Source organism: Atractosteus spatula (assembly GCF_055471065.1).
Source record: "Atractosteus spatula isolate fAtrSpa1 chromosome 10 unlocalized genomic scaffold, fAtrSpa1.hap1 SUPER_10_unloc_1, whole genome shotgun sequence".
Taxonomy (NCBI): Eukaryota; Metazoa; Chordata; class Actinopteri; order Semionotiformes; family Lepisosteidae; genus Atractosteus; species Atractosteus spatula.
The window spans coordinates 316,716-324,128 of NW_028296612.1; the positions used below are offsets into that span (position 1 = coordinate 316,716).

Here is a 7,413-nt window from a genome sequence, read left to right on the forward strand (position 1 = left end):
TTTTTTGTCTATTTCTATACTTTACAGTTGTAAACTTAAACTTGTCCGTTTAGCCAGAGAAGAGAGATATAAGCGCTATACCCCACGGTAACCTCCGATTCCAATAACCTTGACTAAAGCAGGAAGATCAGTTTCTGCTCGAGACAGCAGTTTTCTGAACTGTAAATCTCCAACAGTAGCTCGAGACGGTGTGTGTCCGGGTTCAGCAGCTATACAATTCACGTGTCCTCCCTCCTTTATTACCTTCATACACTCCTCTTAAACCACAGCAAACTCCCGGAATATTTCGGTGAACAGGTAGTGGGTCTTTCTTTCCGAGATCACAGGCAGAAAAAATAAACACGCTGAAATAAATTTCCTAAAATCCAAAGAAATACAGGTACGATTCTGATGTATCTCAATAGTTTTGGCACGAATTTGCAATGCTAATCTATTGGGCTCTGCACGCGTGGGCTCGAATCCAACTCCCGTCGGTTTGAGCCTTTGTGTTCTGTTTCTAAGTTGGGTTGGCGGTCTTTTGCTACTTTAGGAGAGCAGCAATATTTCTAGCGTTGGAGAACATGGCTTAGTAGCTGACAGACAATAGTCTCTTAATATTTCGGCTAAATTTATGTTTTGTACTGCTTTCACCTGATATTAATAGTAGTCCTGATAAACGGTTTTGGGACATGGCGCATCTTGAAAAATATTCTTGTGAATTTCAGTTTGAAAAAAATGCATGCACCAGAAACCGGAACTGGTCGTGTTTACATAATACGCAATGCAATAGCAAAGTTTGGATTTGAAAAAAAATCTTGCTACGAGTCCTTAGTTGTTACAAGAGGCATTTTAGGACTTTTAGCTCATAAATCCATCTTCCATTTGTACTCCATCAATATTAGCAATGTTATCTTTACCTAGCACTAAATGTAGCTCTAAATAAATGCAAATTTTAAAATACATTTAAAAATAAATGCTATTCCATATATTGTAACTTTGTGGTATTTAGAATTTTTATCTGAGGATGCAGGGGAAAGTATTATACAACTGTGAAAGAGGCTCGGATTTTAATACAATTTCGATCAAAAGAAAACCAAAATCCGTAAGATTGAAATTGACGTTCAGTTGAAATATTTATAGAAACTCTCAAAGAAGCAACTGCAGTAGTGGAGAGATTTGATCCGATGTTCCAATGTTTGCAGTTCAATAATCCATTCGTCCTCGAAAGAAGCAAAGGCAAGTATGTTTTGAGTGTCACCATGATCCTCTTCTCAATTCAAAAGAAAGGTTTTATGTGATCCTGATCCCACTAGAAAAAGAGTCAATTTCTGCCTGCACTGATGTCCCTTCAAATGTTTTATAAGAACTCTGGACGTTTATAGAGTAGAAGCCTGGTCCATTTCTTCTACTAAACGAGACTATGGGAGTGAGTATTTTGATATCGAACTGGGATTTAAATAAAGAGGAACACTACACTGCATTGGGCTACGCGTGTGACAAAACATTTACTTTCCGACCTCTCGATAGCTCAGTTGCTAGCTCTTAAGACTGTAGACAAAAACAGCAGGCATTTCTTATGTCCCTAGTTTGAATCCAGTTCAAATGATGGTGTTTTCTTGTTCCTTAATCAAAAAGTGAAAATTGCGAATTTGTCTTTCACTTTGATGTTCACCCGAAACCTCAGTATACAAAGAAGTAGAGGCTCCTGTTCTGAATAATCCTCAAGTCTGATTGTTTTGCTTAGACCTTTAAAATGTACACTGTTGACTGTTTGCGCTTCCTAACACAATTAAAAACCCGCCGACAAGTTACCGATCGGGAGTTTAGTTCAGTGATAGCGCGCACTTAAGACTCTCCGTTTTCTATCGCCGGCATCTTTGTATTCTTTTTAAACGCGATATCTTTTATTCTTCGTGTGTGAATTTCAGGGAGACACATAAACCCTTTGTCTGTTTTAAAGATACATTATTTTAAACCAGACATAATGAAAGACGGAGTAATTAGACACACGTACAAAACACATGAATCTAATTGAGAAAATGTTGACCGTGGCGATGTACAGTATTACTAGCTGCTCTGAACTCAATGTGGTGCTGTATGGGAATGCGATGCAAACGCCAGTGGCACAATGGATAACGTGTCTGATTACGGATCAGAAGACTGTAGGTTTCGACTCCTTACTGGTTAGTGAAAAAGCTTTTAAACCACACTACTCAACACTGACATCGTAGTGTATGCGGTCCTACACAACCTTACTATCGACTGGATGAGTCTTCTGTTCAATCTCCGATTCTTTCCGCCCATTCCTGCTATTTCACCACCGTTATTGTAGGATAACAGCCACAGACACGAGAAGATATACTATTCCGAACAAATGTCTTAAAAAATCACGTTTAAAAGGGTGACGATACGTTTTTGTTTCTTTAATGTAACCTTACTTTTGCCTGTAAAGTTCACATTATTTTCTGTAGCCGCAAATCCCCAATATTTCTGCTGTCTCCCGAGAAACACAATCTTGGAGTCAAATCATATTAAATAACACAACACATCTATTTATTTAACACCCAGATGTGACAGAACACATGTAAGACTTACACACAGCTTTTAATATGCGATAGTGAATTTGCAGGTATCCTGGGGAGGGAAGAGAACTGATATTAAGGAAATACATATTTAAAGGGGATGTAAGTCTTAAATGTGTTTTGTCACATCTGGGTGTTAACTGAATATTTTTTTAGCATTATTTATTGTGTTTTGACTCTATACTTGTGTTTCTCAGGAGACAGCAGAAATATTGATGTTTACATTTATATTCACATTCCCGGTGATATTGACTTAGGTACTCAACTATTTACTTGTAGTTTGACTTGTGTCCAAAGTTGAAAATCTCTCCAAACATCAAGATGGCTAAGGACGTGGAAAGAAACTCAGTCACATTTAGAGAAGGTAATGTTTAGATCGGATTAATTCGAAGTGTGTCTCTGGGTGCGTTTGATCTACCAACGTTGTGTTTAACTGAAGAACACCCTGACTAAGTGTGGCATAGAAACTGACACGTGTCGTATTTTTTCTACATTCACAGATTTTTGGCTAAAGTAAAAACGAATCGTTGTCATTTTCTTTCCAGCTGGCAGTAATTATTTTGCATTGATAAGAAAGATGAGCCCTTTATTTTTCGCAATTTGTGGATTTCTTGAAAAATAAGTTGTGCCAAAAACGAAATGAACACTTCTTTTAAACATAATGCAGAAGCATGTTGTCTATAACAATAAACGGTGCGAGAAGACAGGAAGAAAAGCAGGGGGGGGATTTGAACCCAAGATCACCGGTTTACTAAACAGGCGTTTTAACCAACTAAGCCAGAACGCTGGCAAAGCACTGCTCTTTTACAGCCAGTTGGATACACCGCTCTGTCACATCTTTGTTCGGTGTGCGGTGAGCCTGCTCGCTGAGCAAGTTAAGAAAGGATGTGAAATGGCTTTTACCCATTTAGCTCAATATGCTTTTGATGATCTACAGGGTGTCCAGTGCAACACAGGCGATGGACTGCTGGGATTTGGAGCCAAGATTTCCCGTTAATTAGACAGGTGCTTTAACCAACTAAGCCACGGCGCCGGCAGAATTCTCCTCTTTTACTGCCGCTTGGACACACCGCTCTGAGACACCTGCGTTCAGTAAGCGCTGAGTCGGCTGGCTGAGCATGTTGCCTCCTTTACATTCAATTGGAGCCCCGACACTAAGAGAAACGTACAGAAATGGCTTTTATCGGGCACTTTTCATGTCCAATGCGCTTGACATCTCCCAAGGGCGACAGAGTTCATTTACGACACTTTTCCTTTCTTTCTTTCTTCTTTCTGTACTATTTGATGAAAAAAAAAACGAGAAATCATGTAAGGGACAATGTGTTTTTTCATGGAGAAAACGTGCACCAGGAAATGTTGTGTTTAGAAGAAGTGAGTTAACATGAAAAGTGACCTAATTTACCGGAAGAAATGCTCACCTAGCAAGATCTGCTTTACTACAAGAGAGACAGAGTGAAAGGCGTGATAATTTCACGCCGTTGTGGAACAAAACGCTATTTTCTTTGAATTCTAAATCAATTAGAAATTCAGAGCGACACATAAACGCGTTGTCTGTTTAAAAGTGATGATTTTTTTAAAACTGATAAAAATGTAGAAAACACGTTTCTCACAAATTGTAGATGTGGTGGTGTACTAGTAGCGGCGCTGAACTCACCAAAGCGCAATTCAGTTACGTGAGGGGCTAGTGGTTTAATGGATAACGCGTCTGATTTCGGTTTATAAGATTGTCGATTCGACTTCTACCGGGGTTGTGTGATTTAAATCAGGCTCCTCAGAAATAAATGTTCAGTATTTAAATAGACCGCACCTGAAAGAAAACGTTGGGTCTGGGTTCCTTTCTTTCCTGCATGAAATAGCAAATCGTTACAAAAAACACCAGCTAATGTCCAATATCGTTAGTCAAACATGAATATACTGTAGGTCTTGGTACATGGGAGTGGATTTCAACCACAATTAAAAAAGGACAAATTATAATTACAGGCTTCAGACACTTTTTTATGCAAAAGTGACCAAACACTCCCTAACTTTCAGGTATGCTTGAACCTGTAATAAAAACGAGGTCTGAAGCTTCAGTTCTCAGATGTTACTGTCTCTAAAGTCGGATGTGATGTTTCGCGGATGTGCAGTGTGGCTTTTCTCTTGTCGTGTTCAAGATGATTCGCTGCATAAGCTCCTGACTGGGTGTTGTGTACTACTGTTATTTCGTTCAGATAAAACTGAACTGCATGGTGTAATTTCCAGGTTTGGTACCAGCAGAACCTGCAAACACATCAGCTGATTTCAACGTGATTTGAACACCCAAGGTTCTAATCTGGAGTCAAACGAACTACCGCTGCGCCACGAAATCACCCGCAAGATGTGCTTTTAATTCCCCCAAAGAGAAAAATCAGCGTCCCTGAAAAAGATATTTTTCCATTCTCTCCTGTGAGGAGCGCCGCTCTTCCAACGAGGGTCTTTTCTTCCCAGACCACAGATTATTCTTTCCGCCCGGCTCTCTCACAGAGAGCAGACACACCGTCTCCACTGATGTGTTTACTACATCTATAGATCTGACCCCCTACAGCCACGATATTCCTGGACAGGATATTTACCACCAGCCTGGTGAACTTCTCATCTTGACCTCTCCCAGGAGGAGCACAATTAACACAGAGTCCTCTCTCCATTTAGCAAATAACACAAAACACTGTTTACCTGTCAAGACAGAAAAACCGGGCTGCTCCAGGTGAGGCTTGAACTCACAACCTCGGTATGACTCCACTACTCATGTCATTTGACATGGCCTGAACCAGGAAAAAGATTGGAAAACGAGAAGTTATCTCGTTGTTTTAAAACTTGCCTACTCTTTTAATTTTTAGGTCAAATCTTTTATTTTGGAGTACTTTCAATTGATGTTAATCCTTGTCCCGATGCACGATTCTGGGCCATGGTGCATCTTGAATAATGTTCTTATGGGCTTCAGTTTGGAAAAGTGCGCTCTTCAGAAGCTACCGAAACCGCTAATGGTTACATAACACTTAATGCAAAAGCAACGTTCGGGTCTTTATAAAGAGGGTTAAGGTTTCGGCTTTAGCAGAGACAGTGTTAACATTGACAATATTAAGAAGATCGTTCCTGGGTGGACTTGAACCACCAACCTTTCAGTTAACAGCCGAAAGTGCATTTCTGATTGCGCCACAGAGACTGACGAGAGAGGGTTTTCTCCATTCGCACCTTTCCGGTCAAAAAATAAACATTGCTTGCATTTTCTTGCCAGTCGGCAATATTCCTTCTGCTCTGATAGCCAAGAATTAAATTTCATTTTTCACAAGCTGTATGAATTTCTTGAAAAACAAGTTGTTGCAGAAAGGAAATGCATTCATGCATTAAACTAAATCAAGCCCTATGCGGTTGTCCAAAATGGTACTTTCTGCACAAAAAGACAGGAAGAAAGGCACAGCTGGGATGTGGAGCCAGGCTCTCCAGTTAACGAGACAGGTACTTAAAGCAACTAAGCTACGGCGCCAGCAGAATTCTCCTCTTTTACAGCCGCTTGGACACACCGCTCTGAGCCATCTGCGTTCAGTAAGCACTGAGTCTGCTGGCTGAGCAAGCTGCCTCCTTTACACGCAACAGGAGCCCCGACTGTAAGAGAAACGAAGAGAAATGGCTTTATTGGGCACTTTTCATGTCCAATGCGCTTGACATCTCCCAAGGGCTGCAGAGTTCATTTACGACGCTTTTCCTTTCTTTCTTCTTTCTGCACTCTTTGATGAAACAAAGCGAGAAATCATGTAAGGGAAAATGACTTTTTTTCATGGAGAAAACATGCACCAGGAAATGTTGTGTTTAGAAGACGTGAGTTAACATGAAAAGTGACCTAATTTACCGGAGCAAATGCTCGCCTAGCAAGATCTGCTTTACTACAAGAGAGAAGTAGAGTGAAAGACGTGATCATTTCACGCCGTTGTGGAACAAAACGCTTTTTTCTTGGAATTCTAAATCAATTAGAAATTCAGAGCGACACATAAAGGCTTTGTCTGCTTGAAAGTGATGATTTTTAAAAACTGATAAAAATGTAGAAAACACGTTTCTCACGTAGATATTTAAGATGGGGGTGGGGTATTACTAGTAGCGGCGCTGAACTCACCATGGTGCAATTCATTTACGTGACAGGCTAGTGGTTTAATGGATAAGGCGTCTGATTTCGGTTTATTAGATTGTCGATTCGACTTCTACCGGGGTTGTGTGATTTAAATCAGGCTCCACAGAAATAGATGTCCGTTATGTAAATGAACCGCACCTGAAAGCAAACGTTGGGTCTGGGTTCCTTTCTTTCCTGCATGAAATAGCAAATCGTTACAAAAAAAACACCAACTAATGTCCAATAGCGTTAGTCATTTAAGTAAACATGAATATACTGTAAGGTCTTGGTACATGGGAGTGGATTTCAACCACAATTAAAAAAGAGCAAATTATTATTACAGGCTTCAGACACTTTTTCATACAAAAGTGACCAAACACTCCCTAACTTTCAGGTTTGCTGGAACCTGTAACAAAAAGGAGGTCGTTAACTTCCATTCTCTGATGTTACTGTCTCTAAAGCCGGACGTGATGTTTCGCGGAAGTGCATTGTGCTTTTTCTCTTGCCGTGTTCAAGATGCTTCGCTGCATAAGCTCCTGACTGGGTGTTCCGTACTGCGCTGTTACTTCGTTCAGATTACCCATGCGGTGTACAGATAAAACCCGACTGCGTGGTGTAAGTTCCGGGTTCGGCACCAGCAGCACCTGCAAAATCACCAACTGACCTCGACGTGATTTGAACACGCAACCGTCTGCCCTTGAGTCAGACGCGCTACCGTTGCGCCACGAGGTC

General features: G+C 40.6%; 1 non-coding gene across 1 annotated transcript; it reads right to left on the reverse strand.

Moving 5' to 3' along the window:
• Positions 1–7,341: 7,341 nt before the first annotated feature.
• On the reverse strand, positions 7,342–7,413 carry trnal-caa (transfer RNA leucine (anticodon CAA)). The gene has a single exon. It is a non-coding gene; the product is annotated as a tRNA-Leu (tRNA).